The sequence below is a fragment of the Sceloporus undulatus genome, chromosome 1 (genome assembly GCF_019175285.1).
Source record: "Sceloporus undulatus isolate JIND9_A2432 ecotype Alabama chromosome 1, SceUnd_v1.1, whole genome shotgun sequence".
Lineage (NCBI taxonomy): Eukaryota > Metazoa > Chordata > Lepidosauria > Squamata > Phrynosomatidae > Sceloporus > Sceloporus undulatus.
The window spans coordinates 137,827,972-137,839,519 of NC_056522.1; the positions used below are offsets into that span (position 1 = coordinate 137,827,972).

An 11,548-nucleotide genomic window follows, 5' to 3' on the forward strand; every position below is an offset into this window, starting at 1 on the left:
TGTATCACTAGTTTACTGGTCTTTTTTAAAAAAAACAAACTATTCATTGTCCTTTTATAAAACAGACAAGACAAAACTAAGGTTCACCTCTGATGTTCTTTATTGCAATGGGCAAGTTTGCAACAACTCTCTGTTAGTGACAGGGAAGGCTTGAAAAGCATGCATATGAACAGGCATTAGATTCCTGCCTTCTGTATGCAATGTGATTTTCAAGGGTAAGTGATTTTAGGCAATGACACACAAATACAACAAAATTATTCATTCAGTAGTAGACTCTTAGTGAACTATTTGGTGACTATGTAAAGTAACCAGTTCATTTTGTCACCTTTTTCCTTTCCCCCAAGAAGAAGGCATCATCATTGTCACTTGTACTTAGACCTTTCCATGTATCATATGACATTTGAAGGAAGGTCTAGGAATATTAGCAGACATAATTTGTATCCACATTTTTAATCAATGCGACATCCTTCCTCCACTCATCCCTACTGTAGGTAGCGTGTCCATAGGATCCATAGACAGCTTGCTTTCTATCCATATGGTGTAGCCTACATGTTCTTTGTTCAGCAACAAGTGATCAGATAAGATCATATATCAGACAGAAGAATGCATGTAAAGTCCTTCAGCTCTGACTAGCTGGCTATAAGTAGTTTACAGAACATCTATATGCAAACAGTTGGTACTGAGAGCAGCCAATTTTGCATGGCATTATACTGTTCCTCAAAAAGCTGGAAGGCAAACCAAATTACTTTTGCTGATCAGTACGTTAAACAGATATCTGTTATTGGTCATTTAGCCTTTTACTTTCTGAGCAAAGCTGGTTTGAAATACTTATTTTAAAAATGTATGCAGTATATCTCCTTAATACACTTAAGAAGTTATTCCAAATATGGGAAATAACACACCTTTGGTTGTATTTACTTAAGTTTATCTATGTGGAAACTATAGGTACAAAGGATAAGATTTTATTCAGGCACTGTATTCCTTATATTTTTCACTACTGTAATTGTGACATGCAGCATTTTATGTACTCTGTCTGATTGAATTTTAACTATAATCTGATTTGCATTAATTAGCCTTCAGACAAAATTTTTAGGCTTTTTCCTCTCCCAGTCAACTGCCAACAGTACTTAAATAGTCTAGTCCAATGAAAATCACACACTTCAAAGTATGCTGTTGATTTAACATGGAGAAGGAGGACAGAGTTAATATATGAGATGCTAGGATACAGGAGTGGCAATTTTTTCATCTTCCAAACCCATTACAAATCATATGAAATACTGTTTCATATGCCAATATGGGCTTATTTAATAGGCATGATATAAAAATCCAAACACACACTGCCCAGATTTTCAGAAACTTGCATCTATTTGCAGGAAAAGATCCTTGAATCTTTAATATATTCAAAGCATTTTGCACCCAGTGCAATGTTAAATACAAATGTCATGTCTGAAAATTTAGTTTCTAATTGGAGACATATTTCTCTCATGTGAAAACAGGTTTGACTCCAGTTTGATTAATCTGTTTAAATTGGAATGATAATACTTTCAGACAGAATGCCATCTCTTGGTATCTTATAAATGAAGAAGCCACAGGACTACATGGAATAGAGAGTTAAGATTTTATAGAATAATAATGATAACATTATTTTATAACCTGATCCCATCTGCAGTTAGGTTAGATGTAGTTAATTCTGCTGATATCAGTGAACCCAAAATTGCCTACATAGAGTTAGACTATGGATATATTTTTCCATGGTATGTTATGGGTGATGAATTTATATTCAATCTATCCATGGTATCAACAATATTAATAGAATGGAACTGTAAATTGAGCACTTCACCTCTAATCTGATGGTGGTTCAGAAATGCTGGTGCATAATAAGTACTTTAGAGAATGGCTATAAAGCATTCGTGTGATAGAACACTTACATTAAATGCAAAATTACCACATTGGATCATTGACGTCTCCAAGTTGAGGTGGGAAAGCCTGAAACCATGGAGAACTGCTGCTAGTCCATCTGCACTGTAAGCAGTACTGACCTATATGGATCAATGGCCTCACTTGGAATGAGGCAGTGTCCTACCGCCCTCGACTTACATTTTGTGCCTGAAATTGAGATGAAAGAGCAGACACTTTTCAAATAATTGAAGTAATCCAAAGGTGTATAAAACATTGGGGAAATTATTATGGGAAGTATGGATTTACCTTGATAAATATTCATTAAAAATAATATAAAAATTGGAAGCATTTTTGTATAATTGGAAATATATAGGTGAACACAAAATATGATGGCAATGTATTCTATTTGACAATGAGCAATGTATTCTCCTTGCTGAAAAGAGAGACTGGCCAGCAACACCCATCAGCATAAAACTGTTGTAATTGTATTGTGCTTGTGAGTATTAGCTAGAAGTTGGTTTGCAGAAGTGGAGTTGTAAGACGGTATGTGTCTTCATGCAGGGAATGCAGCTAAATGGTGCGCCACCCATCTTTTGCATGCTGTCTGAGAAACACCACTGGACCCCTAGTGAAATCACAATGACTTTAATGGATTTTAAAGGTGTGCATAGGACTGCAGTCTAGCTGTCTGTCCCATATGCACATAGGATTGTCACTCTCAACAAAATGCTTTTCCTTTTCATTTTGCAGCACTGAACAAACAGAACCACAAATATTTGCATTTGTTTAGTTGTGAACAGTAAAGGAGAGTGCAATATAGTTTTGTTACAAAACCTTCTATACAAACATGCAAAAGCTTAAATGCAAAAGCTTAAATGTAAAATTTAGAGCACCTATTCAGCCTTCTGTATGGCTAAATAACCGTCATAAATTGAAGTACAGCATGATCGTCAGCACTGTAATTCAGATGTAAATCTCACTGTCAAGTAAGAATGCTTAGCATTGCAGCTTTGGTATTACATCAGTTCCTGTTAAATATACAAGAAGCACATTGGTCATTTAGGGTATCGGTAGAGTTACTGGAAATATGTCTGTTATTTTCAATTCAGATGATATGCTATGTACAAAGTTGGGGTTGACAACCTGAACAGTAACTGATCTAGTAAGAAATAGACATTGTTCATAGTTGGTTTTTGTAAGTAATCAATATTGCTAGGGTATTTTCAGGGCATTGGCAACAATTGGTAAAACTTTTCAAGCTGTCTGTCAAGCATGTAAATCAAAGGTCATCTCCCCTTCTCTCAGTAGAGTTACATGCAAATTCTTTGTATGATTTTTTTTCTGTGCAACATGAAAACTTAAAATGGTGACCTTAAGTTCCATACAGTACTACTGTCTCTAAAACTGATAAACTGCCGATAGGCTGGGTGATTCCCTTTTAGGCTTGCCAATCAACCAGAAAAGCCTGAGCCTTTAAAACAAAACAAAGCGTAACAAAATTGGAATGAGTCGCTGCCATATTGTTGCACAAAAGTTGGTAATTCTGGCCAGTTGCCATAGCCTCTGAGTAAAATTGATATTGTGACGATGAAAGTTGGCAGCTTGAACTGCATGGCCCACACCCATTCACTAAAGGAGGAGTTATTTCAGCTTATTGCTAGCACATAATTTCAAATCCTACTGTTTGGGAGATAATGAAGCGCATGTTGGCACATCATCTCTTATCTATGATGTATGCACAGTTAGCACCTTGCCGTTCACCTTGAAAGTTGACCTTTGGTGAACATTCCAATTAAACTTTCTTAAAACTTGAATAATGGGCATTCACCTCAGATGCTTCAAAGATCTGAAGGCACATAAATTGTGAACTGCTACTTCTGAGTAACAGAAACGTTCCTTGCAGAGAGAGGAAGATAATGGATGCAGACAGAAGCTGACATTCCCAAACTTTCAATTGAGTTTTTTTACTTGCTTTTGAGTGGGACTAGAACTACAAATCCTAAGATCCCTTGCAGGAGATGGACAGTCCAAGAGCAAAGGATCCCGTAAGCACCTGCCAGTGCCCTGGCTCTACCTTTGCTTGCTTTGCTTATTAGAATAGCTGTAAGTGGAGTCCTTGGCAGCTCATAGAATTTGCGCAAGGCCCCATGCTGGTATGAGTCGTACACATGCTTGAGAAGTCATAACAGCTCAGTAGATGACACCACAAGCTCTGTTGAGCCAACTTGGTGGGCAAAGTTGTAGGAACTGCTATCACACCCAATTTCACTGGACAGTTACGCCAATATATACTTTTAGTATACCATAAATTGATTGTACTGGTGAGTTATGATGGGTTCCTGTGGCGGGTTATAGACTGCCGAAATGCGGCGGTCTGGCTCCGCCGCCGCTTGCAGCGTCCGGGAGATACAGCCTTTAAACGGAGAAGGAGTGCGGAAATCGTGCTCCTTCTCGGGCCCTGGAAGAGGCGCCACAAGTGCCAAAGGGCGCACTCGCGGTGTCACTTCCGGTGCGCCACGTGCGGACGCAGAGCGTCCGTTACATCAATATGGCGGCCCCCATGTGGAAGGAGCGCTGCCATATTGTACGTATTCCATACGTACTAGGGTTAGGGGGGTGCGGAAGCACCGCCCCTTCCTAACCCTAATATGTATGGAATATGTATTTTTGGCGGTGTGTAACCCGCCATAGTTGTCTAGATGATTTGGTTGTGGTTTCTATGTTCTTGAGATCATGCATTGCTCAATGATCAAATAGTGCCACACTCACCAAAAGTCAAAAGTGGAGTAGTTGCAGAATGATTGGCTACACTAGTGACCAGACTTATATGGCCTTTAAAAAGCACAAACTTTTGTATAACTATTTTTATGCCACTGTAGTGGTCTAACAGGACTCCGGCCTTACTTTATTCCACCATAAGCTCAGCCTACCATGTTCATTAGTCATAGGAATACGGATTCTGCTTTTGCTAGATTTCACCTGACTATGCTCCCTGACCAACCCGTGGCCCTGTTCTACCAGTCCCACACATGTACCCAAGTCTTTTAAAATGTGACACTAGCAACCTTCTGTAAATAATATTACAAATTGAATTGACTTGATTTGGAACAGACCACAAGGCAAGACATTTGTTCCTGTTTTTTGAGTTTCCTCTTTGTAATGCCCTGTGTATTTCTGATGGAACAGAACTCACACAGAATTGTACAAATGGACATTATACATGAGTACTGCCTGGATATTTTTTTTAGAACTTCCTTCTGAATTTTCTGCCCCAAGGATTTCGTGGGTCATTGTGGATTAACTCTCTGCCGGTACCTTTGAAAAATTGACAGAATTCCAGAATGATCATTCCATGTTCTTTTAAAGACTAGGGAATCACGGTGGACGTTTCTGCAAAGTGAAACAGAAACTTAAATGTTATTCCTCTATTGTGGTAGTGGAAGGATTAGATACAGGCGATCTTCAGTGTCTCTGGAAAAGAGAAATGCAGATTTTTAGGATCATTACACATGGGTGCTTCAGAGGTTCTCAGCTCAGTAAGTCAAGGTTTCTGGCATATTGTGGGATGACTGACCAGGGAAACTGTTATCCTTTCAAATGGCCCCTTGCTAAATCTATGTGTTTGGTAGCACAAAACAGATCAGGTGCTGATGCTGCATGAAAGAGCTATTATGTCCCACTGGGTGGCCTCTGTAGATATTGCTGTACAGCTGTAGGGGAGTTCAGGCAAAATCCATGGTTCTCACAGGAACCGTACTGCTAAGAGGGGAACTGACACAGCTGTACCACTGAGTTGCCTTTTATAGGGGTGTATTCAGGTTTGTTTTTTTTAAGTCTATCACATTTAAATTCCTCCCATTAGAAATGTTCTCTCGGTGAATTACTGTATCAATTGCATATTATAATACAGCAGTTCTTTAGAAAGGGAAGGTCCATTAAAGGGCATAGAATTTACATGCAATAGATCCAAAGTTCAAATTATGACTTATTCTGGTTTTAGGTGTGGAAACTGGGAAAGGACTCAGGCAATCTTCTGCCTGTGAACAGTAGAGAATATTGAGTTAGATGGACAACTAGTCTTACTCATCTTTATGGTCCCAAATTCAACATGATACCGGTAGAGCGGGGAAATGGGTAGTGCAGTTGCACTGGCATATACAGTACTGTTGTGTAAAATATTCACAACAATGGCACAAGAGGTAGTACAATTCCACAGTTAGCTTATGCAACAAAATTGGTATTGGATATCACCCTTGAGCAATACTGGAAGTTTGCAACTGTTAGGACCATTGGCCTTGCATTACTGCAATGAGATCACCGAGTATAGGCCTAAGTATTCGGGGCCCATTCTCTTTCTCAATTCTTACCAATGTGTTTTATTTCAAAACCAATATTATTTCATTTTGGAAGACTGACCAGTTTTTCACAGTGATGCAGCGCATTTTCACAGAGAAAGATCCAGCAGGAAAACACGAAACATGTTCTTATTTGGCTATGTAGGAAGAGTAGAATTTTAGAGCATAATGTTCCTGCTGACTGCATTCACTTTCTTTGAAATGCTCCTTCTAGGTGGCTCTGTGACATCAAGCACATTTCTGTCTGATTTATTTTACTCACTGATGACAAAAATGGGACCTAAGAAGATGGTGAGAATATTAAGAATTTAGTCTTCTCTATTTTTTCACATTTTTCTTCTTCTTTTGACAGCTGTTTATTTCTTTTGTAGTCAGTTTTGCCCTTTCCTCTTGAAATGTTTCCTGTTAATGCAGAACTTTCACATGGCAACTAAATACCATTAGAGAGAGGAAGTTAGCACCAATGGTTGAATAACTGGCAAGATGAATTAGACAGTAGCTCCCTTAATCATTGCAGGCAAACTGTTATGCAAGTGTACTCAAGGCTACTTATCCACATACCTTGCTTAAACTGATAAGTTAATTTTCTGTTGCATTTCACAGTGCAGTCTTCTGCACCAATGAAGGCCCACTTCACTTTAGGCCAAAGAAATGCTGGATGGGATCTGCACAGTTTCATCAGACATAACCAAGGGCTTGAATAACCTCAGTGGAATGTCTGATTCTCAATCTATACAGTCAGCCATCATTCTTTATTACAAACTACTTTTTAAACTCTTCCTACTATGTAAAAGCAGTTTGCCATATGGCATGAGAGAAAGCACCATATTTGGAAAAAATATTGTATGTCTATGGATCTTCAATACCAAAAGGTCTTGAGAAAGATGTGTCTACTGTTAGTTAAACATGAAGTACCTTCACTCCAAAAAAAAGTTGGATATACATCTTTACAGATATGTGCTTGCTGTCATGGGACCAACTGTCTCATTATGAAAATGTACCCACTTTAATTATGTATCACTGAGAAACTAAATTCCACCCTGTGTTTCTTAATCTGTGTCAAAAAGATGTTGAAACTGGCAATCTTTGTAGAGCAGATTTCATGAATTTATTACACATCTAGTATACAGCAACAGAAAGACCTGAAAGTGCAACCAGAGCTTTAGGCTTTTGGGTGTGTTTGTCAGAAATACCACTATTTGAAGTTTTCATTGGGTATTGTAATATACAAACATGAGTGTGAGAAGTGCCCCATTCCTAGAAAAGGAAAGCAAACTTTGACCGATGATCTCTTCTTGTCATCAGTGGAAACCATTGAGAGCCACTGTAAACTGAAATTCTTTGCAGGTTATTTTGCTGAGAGACTTGGAAATGCTTACCCAGCACTTATGGGCTAGCATGAGCGATCATGTGCAGAAAAGTGGAGGACACCTAGATATATTGCTTATTGTTAGCCTTAACAAGCAAATTATTTAACACGGTAGTAATATACATGGAAGAATTGTGCCGTAAGCTAGGAAGGGCACAGCAGAACCTGGACAAATGATTGAAAATCTGAAAGCAGTGCTGAAAATAAAGCACTTTGTGCCTCTGTTACATATTCTGTCAGACTTTGGAAATAATACATATAGAATCTGTCCCCTACTTTTCTTTTCTGTTTTCTTAATGATGTTCCTTTAAAACCAGGCATGCCTAGGGGAGGAAAGAGATACAGGTTTGAACAAGGGCAAATATAACTCTTTTAAAGTCAGAGGGGTGATGGTGGTTGTTTGGCACCCTTAAAAAACACTAGAGCCAACATCTGATTTTTCTTTCTGTTTGTATATACCAAGTTTCAGTAGATTTTTGCTTTTGGCTGTTTCTTCTGTTGTTCTTCTGTTGGATCTGCATGGCAAAGTAGCTAAGCAAACACCATGGGCAATGCTGGTTGGTTGGCTGTCCCAATGTTTTTGGGCAAACATTAGACAACTATAGAAATCCAAAATCTGGAAGCGGAACTCACAGTAGGCAAAGAAAAAAGGTTTTCTCTCTCCAAAGGCCAGGTTCAAAACTAGAATGTACTTGGAAAGGGCAGATGGGGGCATTTGAGAAGTATAAAGTGTGCTTGTGGCAACAATCCATGAGTTTTGCAAGTCACCAAGGATACATCCAGACTGGTAAAAAAGACTGATTTTATTTCTAGTCTTCTGATTTTATTTTGGAGTTCCATGCACATTTTGTTTATCACAGAATATTTTCCATTAGCTACCAGTATGATCAGATACTTTTTATACCAGTTCCCCAATATAAAATTGGAAAGAACAGGAACACAATCTAGGATTTTTCAGTCTGTCTAGATGCACCCTAAGAAGATGGCTAATCACACTTGCCCAACTTTATTGCACCTTTTCAGGCAGTCTGGAAGTATTACACTAATCAATTCCATCTGACAGAGTTTTGCAGCCTAAGATAGCCCAATTCCACTACAAGTACCATCTCCTCCTTTTGTTTTAGCTATGCAGTAAACAGTAGTAATCAGTCAGTGACCTGGAAGGATGACAGGAAAGAGCAGTCTATCTTAATCTTTATGAAATTGTTTTCCCAAATCTACCAGTTGTGTAACAGGTACTCTGCAAAGCTTTAAATGCACATGGCGCATAGAGATAGAAATCCCTGATTATTTCAACTTTACATGTAAGAATGAACTTCTGTCTTTTTCTTCCCACTGCAGAAGTAAATGAATATTTCTGCACAACACTAGCCCCGTTTCAAATGTTCGAAAGTGTTGCAGAGTAATTATTCTGCAAAGAAAGGCATATATGTTGTTTTTTAAAAAACAAATATATTCCTTGAACAGAGAACTTGTTTTTAATAATAATAATAACAACAACAACAACAACAACAACAACAAATTATTTATTTATAACCCGCCCAGTCACTAGGAATCTGGGCAGCTTACAACAGTAAAAATACATTACAATAAAATACTGAATGGTTTTTGAGCAAACATTGCCTGTGTCTTTCTCCATACAATAATTCCTCCACAACACTTTGGGATGTTCAAACACCCAGAAAAAAGTGGGTAAAAATCATGCTGTTGTATTATCCATCCCAACAGGACTTCTGGACTGTTGGGGAACTAATTTTTCAAACCTGGAAACATAACAAAAATGTGAATATTTTTTCCATTCCTATCGGTGCATCCAAATGGGTAAAATATATTTGGAAATCAGAGTTAAAGTCTGATTAAAAAGAGGTCACCAGGTGCTCTCCATGCTTCTGTGTCAAAGCAGCAAACTCAGGTTATTTTTTTTAGTGAAAAGTAAGCAATCATTTTTGCAGCCATTGTAGTTTTTCGAAGAATTACAGTATGCGTCGGCATGGCAAGGCCACCCTGCGTGCTGTTCCTTATCTGGTATGAAAGCGCAGCAGTACTTTTCTCTATGGGCCTAGAAGCAGCAACGTGTCCTGGAAAACATCACAATTAGATAGCACAGATGAGAATAATTGAATCAGGCAAATTGTTAGATTTTGTAAGAACACTATATATATGTCTTATATTTTGGGAAGCAGAACAAGATATGAATCCAATATATAAATAAATACATCTAAATATAAGCCAGTTTTCAACATTATAGCCTACTGTCTTTATATTGTGTCATACCCCAGATCACAAACATAGGGTTAGACAAATAAGTCCAGTTTGATTCTCAGTAGCTCCTGCTCACTTCTATAACATATTGCCATCTAGATTGAAAAGAGACCAAAAGGAAGTTATCTTGTTGTTGTTAGCTGCCCTTGAGTCAACTTGGACTTGTGGCGATCTCATGAATGAGACATGTCCAAGACTCCCTGTCCTCCACTGGTCTGCTCATTTCCTGCAGACTCATGTCTATGACCTCCCTAATTGAGTCTATCTATCTAGCATGCAGTTTTCCTCTCTTTCTTCTTCAGTCAATCTTTATCAGCATTATTGTCTTTTCTAATGAGTTGTGCCTTCTCATGATATGGCCAAAGTAAGACAGCCTCAACTTAATCATCCAAGGGTATTTCTGGCTTGATCTGTTCAAGGACCCGTTTGTTTGTCTTTTTGGCTGTCCATGGTCTCCTCAGCACCATTCTCTAGCACCACATCTCAAATAAGTTGATTTATTTTAAATCTGCTTTTTTCACTGTCCAGTTCTCACATCAATACGTAGTGATTGAGAATACCATGGCATGGACGATGATAACTCTAGTGCTCAGTTGTACATCTTTACTCTTTAGGATCTTCTCTAACTCTTTCATGGCTGCCCTTCCCATTCCTTGTCTTCTTATGTTTTGACTGTACTCTCCATTCTGGGCAATATTTGATCCCAGGTACAAGAACTCTTTGACTATTTCAATATCCTCATTGTCTAATTTGAATTTATGTAGGTCCTCTGTGGTCATTATTTTTATTTTCTTTATGTTCAGCAGCAGGCCTGCCTTTGCACTTTCTTCATTGAACTTTCTTAGTAATTGTTCCAAGTCATTGATGTTTTCTGCTTGTGTTGTGGGCATATCTTAGATAGTTGATGTTCCTTCTTCCTATCTTATCTTTCCAAGTGCTGAGTTAGCCAGGTGTGCATATAACTCATAGTAACAATTCTCTGTTCTATTTTACATATAAAGCTGTGGGAAAATGAGTATCTTCTTGCCACAACAAAACCTTCAGTAAGGATACATTCAGATGATAGCAATTATAAGGCATTTACCAGCCATTTTGTCTTTTTATCCTGTATTTTTTCCCACCATAAAGAAAAAGACAGAAAAAGCGGTACAAATAATTGAGGGGGAGGATGATAGCATCTGAAGCTTGCTTCAAACCCAGTGAATGAGACAAGGAGGCAGTATATTATGGAAGCCTCGCCTAGAAATGGTCTAGGTGTCCAAATGCAGGGATTATGGTGGACCCTTCCCACCTGATAATCACAATCAGACACATAAGCTATATGGGAGTGTGTAAAAGGGAAGCAGTTTCCATGCAGGACAGAGAAGTTGTGCCAATTGGTGCATAGGGAGACTGGGAGTTACACTAGACCAGGGGTAGGCAACCTTTTTGAGCTGGGGGCCGGGTTGCTGTCCCTCAGGCGACTGGGGGGCCGAAGCCAGGGGTGGAGCTTCAACCCTCTGGGGCGGGGCCATGTGTCGGGGTTGGAGCTTCCACCTTCTGGGGCGGGGCCACGTGCCAGGGGTGGAGCTTACACCCTCCGGGGCGGGGCCACGTGCCGGGGGTGGAGCTTCCACCCTCCAGGGGCAGGGCCGCACACCGGGGCGCGGAGCTTCCACCCTCC

General features: G+C 39.1%; 1 protein-coding gene across 2 annotated transcripts in view; it reads left to right on the forward strand.

Annotated features, from left to right (window-relative positions):
• Nucleotides 1-11,548, forward strand: part of DLGAP2 (DLG associated protein 2) — a 587,254-nt gene that overhangs the window by 184,752 nt on the left and 390,954 nt on the right. The window lies entirely within an intron of this gene.